The 21,384-nt window shown below is 41.2% G+C and overlaps 1 non-coding gene across 1 annotated transcript; it reads right to left on the bottom strand.

The window, feature by feature from the left end:
* Positions 1-947: 947 nt before the first annotated feature.
* ACRALDRAFT_t30 lies at positions 948-1,021 on the bottom strand. Its single transcript has one exon. It is a non-coding gene; the product is annotated as a tRNA-OTHER (tRNA).
* Between the last annotated feature and the right edge of the window lie 20,363 nt (positions 1,022-21,384).

Below are 21,384 nucleotides of genomic sequence, written 5' to 3'. Positions count from 1 at the left end.
ATATCCATAACGTCCAGACCCGGAACACGGGTCTGCCCCTCTAAACTACCTTATTAGCTAGACCTTTAACTCATGTTTATAACCTTAATTCTTAACACGAAATATAGGAAAGGTTTAAGGAATTCTATAAAGTTAAAAGCTTCTAGGCTAATTATAAAGTCCTACGCTTACTATTTAACCTTTATTTATTTATTTATTATCTCTTACTCCGCTATCCTTATCCTACCTTAAGTAGCTAGGAGTCAGAATTCTGACTATACGGTCCTTCTTAGATCCCTATAGGGGGGAAAACCGTAGTATAAGACTTAGGGAACTAGTATAAGACTTAGATAAAAACCCCTATGCCCTCCTCCTCTAGAAGTACTGCCTTATACGGATACCGCGGGGGCCCCGTTACTAACTTAATATATATACGAAACTCGTGGCTTCTATTCTAGGAAGCCGGTAGCGTTTTGCCCGTAGTGGCTTTAAAGCCGATTATGTGCTCTATTAATAGCGCGCGCGTGATTATCTTAGTTTAGTTTATGCGCCTTCTGTGTGCCCTAGGGCTAACCCTACGGGCCTGCTACGGGCGACTTATATATGCGCTTCCTAGGGTTTAAAGCTCCTAAGCTTCCCTGTTCTATGACTATAGGTGGAGCTAACGCGGTCTATATGCCCACGCAGAACGCTTACGTAATAGCGTAAGAGGCTGCCTCCGTATCGTGGAAAAGACGCCGCGTATTTTACTCACGCGCTTAGGGATAGCACGGTACCGTCTTCTTATTTTCCACGGTAGGGCGACTAACTCCCCCGTAGCACCTATTATTAACTAGCGAAGCCGGGCGGAAGGTGGGTCTAACGGGCCCCCTGTTTAACCCTTATCGTATATGCTAAGGCAGATAAGGGCCCCCTAGAACAGGATCCGAGTAACGTAAAAAAAGGAACGGGTTCCCTCTTTTTATATACGCCTCTAGCCGGATTCGAACCGACCCGGTCCTCTAACCGTGTGCCAGGTATACCACCACTATACCATAGAGGCCTATTTAACCTTATAGTATTAGATTTTTCTAAGTTAGAAATCTTTCTATATAAGATATAAGAAAAGATAGTTAAGCTATAGACTTATAATATAGAACTATCTAATAAGGTTATTTTTACTTAGATCTTAAATAGCCTTAATAATAGATATAATTCTATTACTAGCTAAATAACTTAAGCTCTACGCTATGATATTTAAGGATATTCTTTTAATAGGCTTATAGGCGAATTAATTAACGGCTCCTATAAAGTGGAACGCTCTGATACTACCTTACTCTTATATAAAGGACGTAAAAGGTCCTCGAAACCTTAGAAAAGGACTAAGGGAAAGCACTATGACTGCTATAATAAAACTAGTTATAATACCGCCGATTACTTTAATTTACACCCCCAGCAAAAACCTACTAGTAGAAGAAAATAGCAAAAAGTCTTAAAGGAAAAAGATAAAAATACTGGATCTAAATCAGTTAATGTATCTAAAAGAGATCGGCAGATTCTAAATCTTCTATTAAAAGGAGACCAGTATCACATAGGCTGGCCCAAAGCAGGTCCGGAACGGGTTATTCCGGGCCCGAAAGTGGGAGTGGATCTGCCGTAGGAATAAGGGCAGGAACTTAGCACTACGATCAGAGATTTTACACAGAGTCAATTACATCAAGAGAACGATCGCTTATTTCTATGTAATTAAGTTATATACTGTTTATAATAATTAAGAGTCTTATTTTTACGCTTAATAACCCATTAAAGCTATTTACGCCGAGCTGCCTATAGCCATAACCATGACCTTAAATACGACTATCTATACGAGCCACGAAGATTAGGAGCTATGGCAACGCCTCTACGAAGTCAGGGCCCGTAGTAACGGAGTTTAGGACTTCCTACGCCCTAACGATCCAGCCCCTAGGCCGTAGCGAGCCACCCGTCCGAATTTGCCTCCTACGTATCCATCGCTAACATTAATAGGCAGCCTACTAATATCTCCGAGCTAACGGTTATAGGCAAGGCCGCCTATACCGAAGACTACCGACGATATAAAGAAGATCGTAAAGACTACGAGACCTATTAGAAGGGTATTAACGGTATGCTTTAGTGGGTAGAAGAGTTTATCGTAGCGAAGAGACGGAAGGCGCTAATAAAGGGCATAACCCCGGAAGAGATCTACGTAGTAGTATAAGCCGATCCGCACCCTATATCGCGACCTATATAAAGGACTCCTAAAAGAACTATGATCTTTATAAGAATAAGCCGCCTATTAACCTAAGAAAGGTGGCCGCCTAGCTAGATAATTAGCAGGACCGGCTTTAGGACTATCACGACGTTAGGATTTATAACGAACCCCGGGAGATTTAGATTAATAACCTTTTTAACGCTATACGACCTGCCCTAGGTAACTAGGTGGATATAAAGGAAGTAACGCTAAACCTTAAAATAGTATCGGCGATAACCTTTATCGCGGAAGGGAAGAAGGCGGCGGAATAACTTAACGTACTACCCACTCGAAGCTATAGAACTATAGCCTTCCCGGCCCTAAACCTAGGTAAAGGTGACGATAATAACGGGCTATAACGGGCTAGGAGGGCTAACCGGACCGGAGCCTAGCGGGGCTATAATACCTACCCTAAAGGTAAGTTAACTAACCGTATAAGCTCTAAGCGCCGATAATCCCTCTTTTAAAAGCATAAACACCCGGTATACTACCGGCGCGGCCACGATTTATAGGGATACTAGATACTATTCCTAGAGTTAGCGCTAGAGGGCTTTTAAGGCAACGACTTAATTAGAAGGCTTATAGGGAAGTCCCTTAGGATAGACCGGGACCTATAAGGCGCCGTGGAGAAGATTAGGTCGCGAAATAAAAAGAAGAGGAGCGCTATTACCGGCTATAAAGTCAGTGGTAATATTAAAGCCACCGATAATAATAATAAAGTCGGTGGCGGCAGCGGTAACGGCGATAATAATAACGAAGTCCTCGAGGAGGCGTGACTATATACGGCTATAAGAGCTGCCGTCACCGACTATAAAGTAACCGATAATAATAATAAAGTTGGTGGCGGCGGTAAAGTGACCGATAATAATAATAAGGTCTCCTTTAAAATTAAGCAGACCACGAAGTAAGAAAAGCTTATAAATATATTCTATAAAGGGTAAGGTAAGGCGTTAAACACCGTCCGTTATAAGCTACGCCGGCTAGAAGCCCTGGCGGCCGCCCTCTCGGCCACCGTATATCCTTTACGGCAGTCCGCTATATTAGACTTAGGTGCCACCTCCCACGTTTTCTATAATAAAAGCAGATTTACGGATTATAGACCGGCCCGCCCTAGTAACGTTATAATCGCCGGCACTATAACGATGCCGATCCAGAGATATAGAGACGTTATTATTATAATAAAAGGAACGACCGGCCCGATAAAGTTCCGGTTAAAGGACGTAGCCTACTATAAAGACTTTGTCTATAACCTAGTCTCTAATAAGAGGATATAGCAGAATGGTTACTAGTAGCATTAGGAGCCGCTAAACGATTATATACGCCGCTATGGTTAATTAATCCTTTATAAGCTAAGTGTCTACTACGATTAAATCGTTATAGAGCTTTTTCTAGTCACTAACGCTTACTAACGCCCTAGCTGCTGCTCTTCTAGCCCCGATACAACCAATCCGAAAACTAATTGAAAGGCAAGCCAGCCAAGCCGACAGCAACTAGTCTTTTTCTAGGGTTTTTTAGACCCTTTAACTAGGAGAGTGTTATTTACTAGGGAACGCTCTATTTTCCGGGAAGCGTCTATTAATTTAGTAACGATTTTATCTAGTATATAACTCTGGATATCGTGACGGAGGGACTAGGTAATCTGGTTAGTAATAGAGTCGTATCTTTTATCTAGGGTATTAAGAATCTATATATAAATCACCTTATTAGGAAAGGAAATCTCCTTTCCTTTTAGAGCCATCAGATTTTCTTAAACCTTATATAGGAAGTATTTAAGGGTTTTATAGTCTAAGGGGGAATTATTAAAGAAGGTCCCTAGGGTATTAAAATCAGCTTAGAAGTCTTTCCTTTTGTATAGACTTTTTAGCTTTTCCTAGACTTTATAAGCCGTATCTAGCCCTTAAACCTAGGCGAGAGGTCCTTTAGAAAGGGTGGAGAGTATTTTACTAGTAGCCTTAAGAGAGTCTTCCTTCTGCTTCTAAGAGGGATTCTATAAAGGTTTGGTTATATCGTTTAGGAATTTCCCTTTATAAGTAAAATAAGCGTGTATAGATATCCTCTAGTAAGGAAAATCGGCACTGCCTTATAGGTTCTTAACCGTGGGGATAAAATCCTTACTGGTTATCTTCCTAGCTTTAAAACGGTAGTCTTTTTATTAGTATTAGAAGGGGAGAAGTGGAATTACCCGATTTCTGGTTCTAATTACCCGAGGGGTTAGATATAGGGGGGAAAAGTGGGTCTAAAGCGGGGAAAAGTGGGGCTATATAGTAGTATAGTTCACGGATATTAAAAAAGTAGAGCTATTTCTTATATATCACGAAGGAGAGATTAGCCTTTTGTAGAGACTAGGGTTTATAAGCCACGTAATATTATAGCCTTTATAGGGGTATAGTAGGGCGGTATAGCTAGTATATAGGGGGTATAGATACTAAGACTTAACTATTCGGAACAAGGTCCCGTTATAATATTTTTCTGTTTTTTTGGAAAAAAGAAAAAGAAAAGGGGAAAAGGGGGTGGCCTGGAAAGGGCTTTGGAGGTGGCCTAAAGAGGGCTTTAGAGGTGGAACTAGTTGCCGGCGGCCTAGAGAGAATCTTAGAGGTGGATTTTAGGGTAGAGATTACCTAAAAAGGACTTTAAAGGTGGAAGAAAGAGGGGATCTATAAATTCCTTTGCTTTTCCGGGCTTATAACCTTTATAACGGTTATAAAGAGATGGAACGGAAGAGGAAGATCTAGAGGAAAAGTGGTAGTTTGAATTATAGAAGACTATAAAGACTATAAAAGTAAGATATAGAGAGAGAGAAAGGAAAGGAAAAGGGAGGCGGGTAGCCTGGTATATATAACCCTTTCCTACGGCTTATTTAAGCTACTGATTTAGTATCTAGACCCTCGAAGTATAAGTAAGGGTCCGTGGGTTTCTCCGAAGGTCCTAAAGGTCCCTAGGTTACTCCGAAGGTCCTAAAGGTCCGTGGGTCCACCTAAAGGTCTATGGGTCTACCTGAAGGTCCGTGGGCCTACCTGGAGGTCCGTGGGCCTACCTATGGGTCTATAGGTCCACCTAGGGTCCCGGGGGACTCGGGAGAACCCTAGAGGACTTAGGAAGTCCTTAGGAGACTTGGGAGGACCCTGGAGGACTTAGGAAGTCCCTGGGGGGCTTAGGAAGTCCCTGTGGGACTTAGGAGGGGCCTGGAGGACTTAGAAAGTCCTTAGGGAACTCGGGAGGTCCCTGGGGGACTCGGGAGGTCCCTAGGGGACTTAGGAGGTCCCTGGGGGACTTAGGAAGTCTCTAACTTATAGGAGGGTTTATATATTATACTATACCGTATATAGATATATTTATTTTCTGGGTATAGTACTAATATCTTTACTAGGGTCTAACTATATACTGAATAGTAGCGCTATTACCGGAATACTTCGATAATCGCTATTAGCTTAGTATCTAGTATCGGATAGTTTAGTTCGGGTCCCCTTAGCTTCATAGATAGGAACGCCACGTGTCGCTAGGTTCGGTCCTTATACTAGCTAATTATAGCGCCTAGTATAAAGTTAGACGTGTTGGGTTCTACACGAATAGGCAGGGCTAGGTTAAAATACCGTAGCACGGGTACCGACTAGAATAATAATTATAACTTCTTAAAAGCGGCCTTCTCCACGTCCCCTAACTAAAACGTATCTGGTCTGCCCCCTAACCTTAATAGGTCCGTAAAAGGGGTAGCGACCTTAGAGTAGCCTTGGATAAAATATTAGTAAAAACCGGTAAAACCTAGGAAGACCTAAATCTTCTTAACGGAAATAGGTTCCTCTTAATCCTTAATAGCCTTAACCCTCTTAGGGCCTATAAAAACACTATTAGAGCTATATATAAAGCCTAAGAACTCGACTCTTATATCTCGAACACGTACTTCTAAGGGTTTACGAATAGGGACTATTCCCTTAGGCGTATAAGGATCTCCTTAACGTGTACGCGATAGGTACTAAGGTCCTTACTATAGATTAGAGTATCGTCTAGGTATATAACGTAGATAGTATCGATAAGACCCTTTAAGGCTTTATTAATATAATACTATAAACTAACGGGGTTATTATATAGACTAAAGGGTATCACTAAGTACTTAAAGTATCTATACTTAGTTCTAAAAGCCGTTTTCTACTTATCCCGTTCTCGAATTCTTAAGCGATAGTAGGCGTCCTTAAGATCTAACTTAGTATAAACCGTAAAGGGTATAAGACGGTTAAGGTTCTCGTGTATTAAGGGGAGTGGGGTATAGTCTTTACGGGTAACCTTATTAAAACCTTAATAGTCTATATATAAACATAGCTATCTACCATTCTTTAGTATAAACAGGATCGGGGCGCCCGTAAAGCTTATTAATAGGCGAATCTACCCTTTAGCTATAGCCTCCTTAATATAGTCTCGTAGGACGGCTAGTCCTTACTCGGCTAAGGGGTAGGTAAGGCCGAATAAGGGTAACTTACCTTCCTTTATCTTAATTATATAATCCTAATACTAATAGGCGGGTAAACGGCCGGCCTTTATAATATTAAAAATATATAAAAACTCTTAATAGTGCTTAGGGATAATATTCCCTAACTCGTCCTTATCTAGTAACTCTTAATACGGCCCGGGATTAAGATATTCTAGGATCCCTTTATCTAGTTAGGTTAGGTTAGGGGGTATAGGGGGTATAGGTTATAACGGGTCCGATTAGATAATAGGGATTAAAAGACTATTAGGTAATATATCCTTTTCTTTATCGGTGGCGTTCCACTTTATACCGATAACTCGGCTAATACGGGGGGTACCGGACTTTATAAGGCGAAAAATAAGCTATATATACTCTTTCGCCTTCTTTAACTCTCTTTAACCCGGGACGCCTTAAAGGTCCCTTTACTAGAGTCGATATATCTATTAGCTAGACTAAAAAGAGGTAACGGGGTTATATTCTATTAACTAGGGTATACTAAGGATAACTTAGGACTTATCGGGGTCTATATCTAGCACCTTAAACTTAATCGGATATATCCAGGTCCGGTCCTAACTATCTATAACCTTAATATATATCTTAAAGGACCCGATAGATTATATATTAACCCTAGGGATAACCTATCTAAGTCGCTTAAGTGGTCCTAGGGGACTATAGCTAGGAGGTAGGGCCTTTTAGTCGATTAGGTTAACCTTAGCGCCTTTATTAAGCTTAGCGCTCTGGCGGCCCTATCCGCTGCTTAACTATAACTCTTACTTCGCCTTAATCACACCCTTACTAGCGAAGAACGGCTAAGACGGCGGCCCTTCCTAGGCCTAGGCCTATTTAACGATAGGGTGCCTTATATTAACCGGTAGGTTATTCGGGTTCTGACTATTAGAGTATCCTAATAATTAACCTATCTTAGAGGGTTCCTTCGGGTATTCGTTCCGGTAATAACCCTTTTTATTATAGCTAAAGCACGTAACGCCGCTATTATTACGCCTCTTAGGGGGCTAGGGGCTTTTATATCGTCTACTTTAATTAATTCCACGAAACTTTAAAGAGGTATAAAGGGCCGAATAGTTATAGTATAGGCCTTATTAAGGGCCCTATTACGCCTACGCTTTTTACCGCGGGGCTACCTTAGGCGATTATTCCGGGGCGTTTTTTTTTGTTTTACGTAAAAGAGTAATCTTCGCTTATCAGGCTATAATACCTAACGCCTTATTATTAGTAGGGATACCGGCGGCTATAATTTAGTTACGTAGCGGCTTATTAAGCTTTATTAAGATTAACTATATACGCTACTTATCGGGGAAGGGTAAGGACACCTTATTAAATAATAAGTCTAGCCTATCGGTAAACTTAGCGTAGGCCTAATTAGGTTTCTATATAGTCTAGTCTAAGAATAGCTTCTTAGTTATAAATATCTTATAGGTTTTATTATTAACTAACTACTTAGTTAGGAAGGTCTTAAGGTCCTCCTAGGTAGCACCTTTAGTCTTCTTATAAACGCATTTATAGTAGGCACGCTATCGGGATTTTATAATCTTTAGTAGTAGAGTAGAGGTAAGATAGATCTTCTTTGCTTTAGACGGCTTAACCTCGTCGAGTATAAAGCGCTCCTTAATTTTTTCGATAAACGTTTAGAACTGGTTATAGGACTGCCTATCCTATTTAAGGAGCTTCTATAGGACCTTATACTAGCCTTTATAGGAGTCCCCTTAAGGGACACGCTTAGGGGTATCGGGGTCCTTCCCTTATTAAAGGGTAAGGAGGCGCTTCTCTTTCTTTTCGCGGGCTTAGCGGTCCTCGTGGTGCTTAATTAGGAAATCGAGTTCCGCCGATAATAGAGTGCCGGGGGGCGGCTCTTAAGGTCTTTAATATCGAATTAGGGTCCTACACGGATAACTTAGGGGGTCCCTTAGTCGAGTAGTAGTCCTATTATAGGATTATAAGCGTCCGGGTTAGTTTATCCGTGAATCTCGAATTCGGGGTTATTATCTTTATACTCTAACTTAGGGGTAAGGGATTACTTATAATCGGCGCCTAATAGCCCGGCTTCGGCTCCTTTAGTAACAGGGGAAGTATCCTAGGTACGAATAATAGTAGTACGCTTAGGGGGTATCTTAGGTATTAGTTAGGGGTAATAATAGGATTTATAAAATAACTAGTCTTTTAAACTCTTAATAGTCGTTATACCCGTAAACGGTTATAATAAATAAAATATTATAGGTTTTATATAAGGAGTAAAGAGAGTTATTAAGACTATAATAAGAATGGGTCACGAAGCTAACCTTACCGGGGGAATAATTATAAGATTATTTATTAAGCCCTTTTAACTTAGGACTTAACGGAAAACACCTTACTTAAGGACTAGTAACTATCCTCCCTAGGATTGATATATAATAACCTAAGGCTCTAAGACTATAGGTCTTAGGCCAGCTTAATAATCCTAAAACATAACTCAGTCCTAAGTATCCCTACGGTTAACCTTAGGGCCGGTTCCGGGTTCTTAATATATTCCTTAACGCCTCTAAGTCCTATCCGATCCCCTCGAATAGAATGTCCCTGATATAAAGTCCCTGACTTATAGAAGGTTTCGTATATCGTACTATACCGTATATAGATATATTTATTTTCTGGATATAGTACTAATAAAGATATTAATATATAGCTTATAAATAAGATAAAGTATAAATTTATTAACCTAAAGTTTAAGTTATAGAGATACTATAACCTATTATAGATATTAAAATAGTAGGCTAAGGACGTTCAGGTAGCCCACGGACGGCTTATCGAAAAGGTAAGGAGTATTATAGACATTCCTACTCCTATAATAACTATTAAAGCGATACTAGCCATTATACCTTAAGCTAATTAGGCTAACCTAGTAATAGACACCCTGTTTATCTTATAAAGGTATTATAATAGCTAAACCCGGCTATATAGGCAAGGAGCGATATAAATAAATAAATAAGTTAACGGAGCTTCTAAAGAAGTATCCTATTTTCATAGTTTATAACAGTGCGGGAGTTATTAGAAATACTGTCCCCTATGTTATAGCCTTTATAAGCGGCTGGTCACGAGTTATTCATAAAGTAAGACCGAATAATTAAATTATCTAAAGCTAAGGAGAAACAGAAGAAAAAGAGAAAGCTCTATAGGTGCTCGCGACCTAAATATAATATCGCGGCGACCCGCTAGGGTCGCAATATAATTAGTCGGAACATCCAGTGCTCTACTAGATTATATTCACGGGATTAACTCGTGATATTAATCCTTTACCCTCCTAGGTAAATCGTTAGTCTTTGGTATTAATCGGTAAAGCGTTATTATTAGTTCTTACTAATTAAATAATAACCCTTTATTAATTAAATAGCGACTTTTAAGTAATCTCTTTTCGTGTTAAATAATCCTTTATAGCTCTATTCGTTTATTAAGGAGTATCTAAGTCGAGCCTCTTTATAATTATACGATTAATTAGCGTTTGAAACGAGGATAGTATTATGATTTATAACCGGGTTACGAAGTTATTCCTTCTATAAAAGGTCTTTATAACGTTCTTTCCCTAACTACATAACTTATTCGCATCGATAAGATCGTTTTTCGCTATCGCCTCCATAGTTCCGTTTTTCTTGTCTTTTTTAAAAATATATATCATTAATAGCAGTATATTTTCTATCGCTTTTAACTCTACCTCGCGCTATTCTATTATTCTACCCTCTTATTACCTTTAATAGAAGATATTTAAGTTCCTAGGATTCTCCCTGGTATCTAAGATACCTTTTCCTACTCTGCTTTATAAGCTTAGTAAGACTTTTACTAACTTATACATAGTAATAGGCGACTAATAATAATAATAATAATAATAATAAGACCAGTAAGGAGGTACCTACTCCCGCCCCGGCTAGTAAGGGTCTACTACCCCTGCCTCGGCTATAGGCCGCCGCGCCTAGATAGCCCGAGCCGCTAAGGCTAAGGGTAAGCGTTCCGCGGGTAATACTTCTATAATAGTTAAGAGGCCCATAAAGCGCGATTATAGGATAGAATATCCTCCTAGAAAAGCCTATAAGGACTTCTATTATATTTATATAAAAGCAATAGCCTCCGGCCAGGATAAGCGGCGCTACTATAACTAATCAGGACCCGGGGCGAGGTTAGCTAACCCTAAATACTATAACCACTTGAAAAGCGGTTGTAAATACTTTCCGCCCCTACTTAGGATAGCTAGTCTGTTAATAGTTAATAGCACTTCTAAAGGCAGCCAAGGTAGTTAACGACGATACCTTTTATAGTTCTAAGGCAATAAAGGCGCTTATAGCGGCTTATATAGCCTTCTAGAAGGCGTCCGGGTCTTATAAAGAGATTCCTAGCACTTCATAGAGAGATAGGTTTATTATAATGCCTATTAACTCGGGCGCCGGTAAGCCTAGCTTATCGGTTAATATTACCTCCCCCCCCCCTTCTAAGGACTTACTTAATTATTAGGTAGACTTGTATTTCTTATAGCGCCTCCTACTGTTATCGCGTCTACTCCTAGTATAACGATTACTTTTATAAAGGTAGACTGCCTGCATTAGCTTAACCGGTTTGTATAGGTAGTTAAGTCTATTATAGGGGGTATAGACGTCGAGGTAGCGGATATGGAGTCTGCTAAGAAAGAAAATATAAGTAGGCCAGGGTCGTATTAGCTATATCGTCTCCTATTATCTCTAATAATAATAATAGTTATAATGGTAGTCGTAATAATATCAACCTCGACGCCTAAACCTAGTAGTTAGGGGCGGGGCTTATCCGCTCTAAATTAATTAATGTAGGCAGCTCTACCGCTATCCTAACTTTTATTTAACCCTCACGACCTTTCTTATAACTCTTATTCTTTTTATAATATTCGCGGGGGCTATTATTAGTTTGCATTAGGGCGTACTTCTCTTTATAACGATGTAAGGCGTATAGTTCTTATAGGAACTCCGTCGGCTCCTAGCATATTTGGGTGTATTCTTCCTACTTTAGTAACGCCTCTTTTACTACGTCTCTACATACTTTTCTATTGCTAGTATATAGGATTTCCTTAATTATCTATTATTATTATTATATACTACGCTGTTTTTACGTAGCTATATAGGCTAACGTTCTAGGCGATAGTCCTTCTCTGATTTAGGTAGGGGGAAGACCGGTGAGGATAAAAGCCCCTCCCCTCGTATAGTATACTTAGGGTGGTCTTAAATTCTTCCTCCTAGTTATTTTCCTACTTTTGGAACTATTAGTGCCTACCGCCTATCTATACTATAAACACTAATAGATAGTAATTTCCCGCCTATGGCTGCTACGCACCACTATCCGGCACTATACTAGGACCTAAAACTATATAGCTCCGGATTAGTGCCAGCACTATACAGGCACTAAACCCGTATAACGCTGGATTAGTGCTAGTCCTATACTGGCACTAAACCCGTATAGCGCTAGACCGGTGCTAGCACCGTCCTAGCACTATACCTAGTATAGCGCCTAGCCTTAGATAGTCCGAGGTTCCCCCGTAGATATATAGAGCAGAAACCTCGCCCTCTCCTTTAGAGAATCTATCCCTATTTATATATTATTTACTATACCCTAAGGTTACCTTATCTAAAACCTTTTATAGGTCCTATAGTACTGGCTAGCTAGAGAAATATACGGTTAGTGGATATTAAATAGTAGTAACTAGAATAAGATTATTCGATCTTAGTAAGGTTTATATACCGATCCTATTAAACGACTATAAAGACTATTCTAGTTATACTATCCTAGGGTAAGTAACTATCTGTTATTAATAAAGTGCCTCCCCTTAAATAGGATTAGGCGATAAGCAGCGATTATTAAGCTATAGCCTAATAGCGCCGATAAGGAACTGCTTACCTACGCACCCCTTATTATATTTACTAGCCCTTTAGCGTGACGCGTAGAGATCTATATACTAAACCTCTATTTAGTTAAATAGCGATATATAGCGCCCTAAGCGGACACATATCTAAAGCGGTACTAGTAAACTATAATCCACTAAATAAAGCGCCTCCCCTTTATTAGGACTAGGCGAGCGAGCGATAAGTATAAGAGTCTATAAGTGCTAATTATCCGACGGGCCCGTATCTAAAACGACCTATCGAACTCTAAATAGTATTATTATAGAACCCGCTTAATAATAACCGACGCTCCTTACCCTGTTCTCCTAGACTCTCCCCTAATACTAAGGGACTTAAAAGGCGTACGCCCCCTCGCCGTAATAGCGAACGCCTATTTAGATATAGCCGAAAAGGTTCTTTTACCCGAATATCGGCTACTCTTTTTTATAGCTAAGTAAGCAGGGAACCTCCTTAGCACTAATAGAGCTAGCCACGCCACGACCTTTAAAGGAAGAGTCTCTAAAACTATCCTACCTCCCTAGCTAACCTATCCTACTAAGTGGGTTACCCATTATAACTTATTTATAAAGGTATTCTATAATTAGCTAAAGAAGGAGCCCGAATATATCGATCTTTATAACTTTATATTTATGCCCTATAGCGTAGCTAAGAGAAAGGAGCTAGCCTCTTCTATTACCGGCTATAATTCTCTGTTAATAGAACTAAAGATTAAGGTTAAGGGATTGAAATCGCTTCCAATCCGCCCCGCTATAAGTATTATCAGGACACTAATATCGTACGAAGTATGACTTGTGTTCACTACAGACTATAAAAGAGTACCAGTCCACGATATCAAATATATACCCAAAAGAGGGGAAAAAGCACTGTGATATATCCAATAGAAGTACCGCCGTATTAGGAGCAGTGTATAACGTGGCTCTGCGAATATACCCAACAGGCTATCGGGGTATTTGGGCATAAATGCCTGATACACCCCCCTAGAGCCGCAGGATTAATCCTGACGGTTCTAATCGAATTAAAGCTTAAAAACAACGTAAAAATCTAGGCTTTTTGAGCCTAGATATTAATCCAAAGGTTAACGGCTTATTAAATAGCTTCTGCCTTTTGATCCTAAAACAGTGGTTAAATTAACCCTAAAAACAACGTGATAATTATCACGTAATTATAGTTAATCTGACGATCGTTAATCGCGATCGTAATCTAATCCAAACCACCGTTAAGGCGATAGTAATCGATCCGCTTAAACTAAGCCGGCAGGGCTCTTTTCTATCCTAAGTATCTTAACGAACGTAGCGTGCTTTTACGGCGGTAACGCCTTCGTTATCCTATCGCCAACTATCTCGTTAGTGGCGATCTAATTAATCACGATCTCCTGGCGTTATATAATCTGCCGGATCCATAGGGCCTAGATATCCAGATACTTTAACTTCGAAGTGACCTACGGCTAAGGGCTCTCTAATAGCCAACGGGTCTGATTATTATCGTAATAGATAGTGATAGGGTTAGCCTTAAAGGTTAACGTGAGGTCCTTTATTAATCGTAGCGTTACGATATACTGCTAGGCGATAGCATTTAGAGCCATAAGCTCTGCCTCTATACTGGATATAATAACGCTTATTTACGTATTCGCCTTCTAGTCGATAGGCCCTCTGAAAAGCATAGTTATATATCCCTAGGAGCTATACCGAGTCTCACGATCATCTCTAAAGGCGGCGTGGCTTATATAAAAAAGGGCGTATTTAGCTAGGGTTTCTTCGGAATCCCGTGGCCTAAAGGATAGGCAGAGGGACCTCGCTAAGTCGAGGTACTTAAGGTGCCTGTTAACGGCTTCGTGATACTAACCGGATAGATTAGTGGCGAATTCGGCTAATCTAGAAGCAGCCTTTACGATATCCGGCCTTATTTAATAGGCGGCGTAATTAATCGATCCGACCTTTTAAAGATATAGGTGGATAGAGTCTTCTAACGCCTACTATTATTAACCGTTAGGTTCTAGCGTATCAGGAAAGGCGAGCGGCGTGGTGACCCTCCGGCTAGTAACGATATTTAACGCCTTTATCTTCTCGTTAATATAGTTATTAAGTAATAACTATAGCTTTCGATATTAACGATCCCTTATAACCCTGATACTAAGGAACCACTTAATAGGACCTAAATCCCGGACCTGGAACCGCTCCTATAGCTGCTTAATTAGATTTTCGGCAGCGTTAACGTGCTCTTTACGATATAGCAGGACTATATCGTTAACGTAGAAGAATATAAGCAGCTTATCGCTTCGGAAGACGTAATCGTCCTCCTTTAACTACGTAAGACTATACTTACCTAAAATAGAAGAGAGCTCCTGGTGCTATAGCTTCGGCGATCGGCGTAGCCTATATAGGGCCCGGCGTAGCCGGTTAATCCCACGGTTTAAGGGGCGTGAGAGGCTTAAAAACGGTTCTAATCCGGCATCGTTAGTAACGTTAGCGGCAGAGGCGGCCTATAGGATATTCTATCCCGGCGGGTCTCTAACATAGACCTTTTCGTTAAGCCGGGTATTCGTGAACGTATTAACGGTATTAAGTTAGCGGGTCTCTAGATCGAAGTGGGCAGTAATAGCTATAAGCGTTTTAAAGGTCCTGCCGGCCAGGGTAGAGGCGTAGGCGTTAAGGTGATTTTAAGGCTATTAATCACCACGAACGCAGAGGCATGCCTTAAATTTAGGAATATAGCCGGATAGATTAACCTTATACTTAAATACCTATATTAGATCTAAAGGGCGGCTCGGAAAGGCAGAAGACGACGGCTTGATAGCTTTAAACATACCCATCTTAACAAGGGCCTGCACCTCTTTAGAGGCGGCTATAACCCACTGTGTTCTATATAGTGACCGTATTATCTAGCTCTAATTAAACGGCTCTTCGGGCATATCACGGCGTAGCAGTGGCTTCTTCGGTATATCGAAGCGGTTAAAATAAAGGAAGGCAGAGTCGGCGTATCGTTACGGTAGCCGGCGGTTACGTTACGGCTAAGAGGAGGCTACCGGCGTGGCGGCTTAAGATAGGGCACCTGCCGTGGTAGCAGCTAAAGATAGGGCACCCGCCGTGGAGGCAGCTAAAGATGGGGTACCCGCCGTGGACAAGGATAGACGGGTATCCGGCGCTAGATAGTCCGAAGATAGAGGGCCAGCCGGCGTTAAAGAGGCAGCCCTTAAAGGCAGCTGTTAAGCAGCTGCCATAGGCGTGGTGGAAGGGCCCGGGGCTGCCGTTACGGTAGCCGTGGCGGCAGTCGTTATTTCATCCTCCAGAACTAACTAATTAGGGGATAATAAACCTATAGCCGTGGTAGTGCTAGCGGCGGCGCCGGCGGTAGGCGTAATAGTATCGTCAGAGTCGTCGGAATCGGAAGAATCTTTATCCGAGTTATTATCGTTATCGGAGTTATCGGACTTATTATTAGAGGCAGCGGCGGCGGTTACTATTAACGTTATAGGAGCTAGAGGCTCGGCCGGAGGAGCCGGCTAGTAGGCAGCTGTTATAGTAGTAGGTGGAATAGCTGCTATAGGCGTTAATTAACGTGAAGCTGGAGGCGTTATTATTGGAGGGGAAAAAGAAGAAGAGGGCGTTATTTTAGGAGAGGTTTTAGAAGAGGTTTTAGAGGTAATTATAGTAGTAATTATGGCCGGCGTTATGGCAGAGCCCTAAGCCGTGGCTACTATAGTGGAAGGAGTAACCCGGGTAGCCACTATAGCTGCCGTTTTAGGCGGCTACGATCGCTATAACTTATCCACCCCCCCAGAATTAGGCGAGGGAGTCGAATTTTCTATTACTTTAACAGCTACCACTTTAACCTCTTCTTATTCAACCTGTTCAACTACTTCAATAGCTCTCTTAATTAGTTTAAGCTATTTCAGCCTTCTAATATCTTGGAACGACTCCATCGTCGTATTCTACTATATTACTATAAATTAATCGTATATCGGTATCACGCTAACGGTCTCCAGGGCGTCCTTTTCGGCATAGTCAGGCAGATTAAGCTCTTTAAAAAGCTCTATCGCTATAGGTAGGTCCACGTCACGATCCTTATATAGGATCTTTTCGTTAAAGCTAACGTCTCTTATACGCAGGACCCTTCTAAGCTTTAGCACCTAAATCCGATAAATATTAGTGCTCTCGTATCCGATTAAATAACCGATATAAGCCCTCTCCGCGAGCTTCTTATTCTTCCGGCGCCTACGTTACTAGTTAGTAGTTAATAGATAGGCACGGTATCAGTACCTTTTTAGGTAACCGATTAATAGGGTATTAGTAATACGTTCGATACCTATCTTATTAACGCACTTATCTATATAACCCTTCGGCGACTTCTACCCAAGGTCACGGCGTGGAATCAGGTTATATAGGTATATCGTGGTAGCCACGATCGTCGGCTATATATCCTTCTAGAAGCCGGAAGCGATAGGGAGGGCTTAGGCGATAGCGTATATAACGGCCCCGTGGCGCTCGGCTCCGGCGTTCTAAGCGGCCGTATTAGGTAACGACCTCTCGATCAGGATCCCTCTAGTATACGCCTAGTTATTAAGGTTGCTCTGTAAGGCTCGCTTATTATCCAGGCGGATCACTATAATAGGGTAGTGATATTACTATGCTATATGTAGCTTAAAGGAGGTGACCGATAAAAAAGCTGACTTAAGGTCCTTTAGGAAGTCCCCCATAATAAAGTGCGTATAAGGGCAGTGGTATAGCATTAGCTTTATAAGCCCGTTAAAGGATTTGTCGTTAGAGAACAGGTCTATATCTACAGGCTACTAAGGGTGTATGGGTCGGTGGTTAGGCGGCCTTTATAATATTAGCCTCCGGGCCTTACTACCAGAGTAGCTCTCGTAGTCTATTATAAGGGGAAAATCCCCTCTAGAGACGACACCGCCTATACAGGCGATCGTGATATATTTAAGGGTATCGGCGCTTACGTGGCCTAGCCGCTTATGCTATAAACGAGCGTCGGCGACGCTTATAATCGGGGCTCTCGAGCTATTAAAAAAACTCTGTTATTCCGTTAGTTAGAGGGTAAACTAACCTCCTACGTTCTTTAAAGGCAGGGTAACGGTCCTACCTTTTTCCTTAATTTCTAACGCCTATCTACCGGTAATAAGCAATCCTGTTAGAAGTGGGCGGAGGGCTAATATAAGGGTTATAGGATATCCCTCGATATACGCTATATCCTCTAAAATCAGCGTATATAGCTAACGATCCCGATCTTTAACTTCCAGCCTTATAGTCCCGAATCCGGCAACCGGATCCGACTCTCCTCCACCGGTATTAAATATTACGAGCTATTCCGCGGGCCGGTAGTCTTCTAGAAGGTGACGCTTATTAGTGATATGCCTTATAGTGCCGGAATCAACTCATAGCTTATTTTTAAAGGCTCTAGCCGTTATTAATAAAAGCTATATATACCGTATAATCCAGTTGTATTATCCGAATCCGAGTCCGAAGCAGCGCCCCTGGTGGCCACGAAATCAGATAAATCCTTAGAAGAGTCTTTTAAGGGCGACTTCTATTAACCCTTATTTCCCTTATTTTCGGCGTCCTTTTTAAGGTTACTCTGGAAGCTTTTTTAACGATTATTATCCTAATTAGCGATAATCCGGTTATAGCGTTCCTTTACTTCCTTAGATAGTTTAAAGGTCTTCCCTCTTCGGGCCGGGTTAACGTTTAGGCAGGTCTAAATTAGCTTATAGTAGCTTCGGGTCTTCCGGGCTATACGGTAATCGTAGATAAATTCCCTCTTAGTACCCTGACCCTGTTAACGATTCTTTTAGCGATCCGATTAACGATCCGGTTACTAACCTTCTTTATCCTTTCCTAGGAACGTGGCTATATAGAACGACGACGATCCCGGTTTTTTATCTAAACGTAAAGGGTGCCTATAATATAACCAGGTAGTATATTCGTTAACGACGGTCTCGATATCCGGTAATTTAGTCTTATCTTCTTCTGTTAATATTATAGAAAACCGGGCTTCCGACTAGTCTAGGGAAATCGATCCGATCGCGTTAAAAAATCCGTTAAGCTAGTCTATCTTCGAATCGATCACGCGAACCTAATACGTCTTTACCTTTTTATATAACTTACGGAAGTCGTTAAGCCAGCGTTAATAAGGTATCTTCCTAATAGATTATATATAATCGTCTTAACGGCGCTTGATAAGTGACCTCTAGGCGGCGTTAGTAGGCTTAAGGCGTGCCTTTAGGATTCGCAGGATTTCCTTTAGGTCGTCTTTACCGGCGAAGGACTCCACGAGGCTCTGGTCTATAGTAGTAGTGATATAATCCAGTACCGTCTTAATCGCGGCTTTTTCCTGCTTATATTGGTTATAGGCAAAGAGCCATAGCTTATATCTTTAATCCTAATTTTCGTTATCTTTGCTTATAGCAGGAGGGCTAAGCTTTTAAAGGTATTATAGGCGTTTCGTATTATTAAGATCCGGATCTATAAGCTTAGTAACCTCGTTAAAGAGGGCGACTTCTATTACACGTAGATACCATTAGTGCTAGTCCTTAGAGGAGGTTAGTATAATTAAGGTTATTATAACGGTATAGACGGGTAGTTAATTAGATAGAGTGGAAGAAGTAGAAGGAAAAGGAGAAGGAGGAGGAGGAATAGATGGAGGCGGTTAAAGGGGTTAGTGATAATAGGCAGGCGGACAGGCTAGTGGATGACTTTATCCGTAACAGAGTAGAGACTTAAAAAGAGAGGCTCTAATCGTAACGATTAAGAGCTTTAAAGAGAGGGCTTTAAAAGAGAGAGGCATAGAGCCTAGAATTATTAGATCGACCGGAATAGAGGCGTATCACCAGAGCGCCGGGCTTATAACTATCAGGACACTAATATCGTATAAAGTATAACTTATATTCATTATAAACTATAAAAGAGTACTAGTCCACGATATTAAATATACCTAAAAGAGGGGAAAAAGCATAATAATATATCTTATAGAAGTACCGCTGTATTCGGAGCAGTGTGTGACGTAGCTCTACGAATATACCTAACAGGCTATCGGGGCATTTGGGCATAAATGCGTGATAAGTATAGTCGAACGGCTAGTTAGGAGTTTCGCCGAGTATATAGCGGAAAGCCCTTCTTTAAAGTACGCTAAACCTTTTAAAGCAATACCCGACTATACTCTAACGCCTAATAACCGTATACTATGCTCCGACTAGGAAAGTTAATAAGCCGATACTATAAGCGACCGCGATAATCGTATAAGCTATATACCCTCCGATATTATATACTACCCTCGCGACTAGACGGGCGATATCGGAACAGGGAATAGTGGGTATCCGGAATGCTAGTAGCACCGGGCAGCCCCTCCGTGTAATAGTGCCCCTAGACGCGGCCCTCCTAGCCCCCCCTAAAGGAATATACTAGACGTTAGCTACCCAGAACTATACCTATATATACGATAATCGGATTTACTCCCTATCCTTAGCTAACGCGATAATCGGACGCACCGATTTAAGGCTAACGACCTAGGCTATTTGAAGCCTCTCTTATACTTTGCTACCGACTAGGATCCTAAGACTAAAGGAACTAAATTCATTTATATAGACGTTTCCCGCTTTACTAATATAATAGACTAATATACCGGTCTAAGTGCCTAGCACCGCGAGTCCCTTCCCCGCGGATTAGCCTGCTATCTACTAGGCGAGGCTATAGTACAGTTTATAAGCCTTAATAAGAGATAACGCTTATACCTTACTATAATAGTAACCGTTACGGAAAAGAAGACCGCCTTATAAGAAAGGTTCTAACTGCCTTAAGAGGAAGCCGAGTATAAGCTAAGACGTGAGTGATATACCCTGCATAATATAGTTACCTACCGCGATATCCGTGTCTTCGTAGATAAGGTAATTAGACTAGCTAAGGCGGCTAATAAGCCTAGAGGTAAGTGTTTAGCTTTTATATAGGACCGCTTAAATACTAACCTAATAAACACTATTCCCTGTTCCGGACCGGAAACTATAGCGACCGACTTTATAAATAGCCTGGCTAGTATAATACTAGGATAGTACCGGGACTATATTAATAGAGCCTAGAAGGTACTTGTTACCCGATAAGCCCTGCCGCGGATTAAACGGATATCGATATTAAACTAATTCTCCTAGGTATATTCGCCATTTCCCCGGTACCCGGATTAACATGGTAGCCCGGCTCTATACGGCTCGTTCTGGCCCGAATAATATTCCCTAGCGCTAGATTATTATTTATTATTACCGGAACGTCGCTTAATAGGACTAGGATAATTCCGCCAGAATAACCGCGCCCTGCTAGCCCTAGGAACGCTAAACCGCTATATAAACGAACACGGTTAACGGCTCTTAGCTAATAACGCGTCTAATTAACCGCGCGGAAATAGGAACTTCCGCTAAGAGTGATCCCGGGACCCTATAAATACTGCTATCGACGATAAGGTCTCCGATAAAGGATATAAGTTTTGATATATTGGGCTACGAGTAGTAGGCTGTACGCGCGGAAGAGAGGAATCAAGCAAAATAGCTGTTGAATTCGTAGATCCGTAGGATTACTGCTTGTTACGCAAAACGCGTAGTTATATATAAAGAACTGACTTCTGGGATTTCTTCCTGGATTCGGGGCTGGCAAAAGACCCTGAAAGATTAGGTGGCGACTATTACGTCAACAGCTTACGCGACGGTTATCACGCCACGTTATTTGCTTAAGTAATAACCAAGATATCGTATTTACGATACCTAGTATATTTATATTATTATTATTATAATTATTACTTATTAT

Source organism: Sodiomyces alcalophilus (genome assembly GCF_042370955.1).
Source record: "Sodiomyces alcalophilus JCM 7366 unplaced genomic scaffold ACRALscaffold_1, whole genome shotgun sequence".
NCBI classification, from domain to species: Eukaryota; Fungi; Ascomycota; class Sordariomycetes; order Glomerellales; family Plectosphaerellaceae; genus Sodiomyces; species Sodiomyces alcalophilus.
The sequence above is the reverse complement of the archived record's forward strand: the minus strand, read 5'-3'. Positions and strand labels throughout refer to the sequence as shown.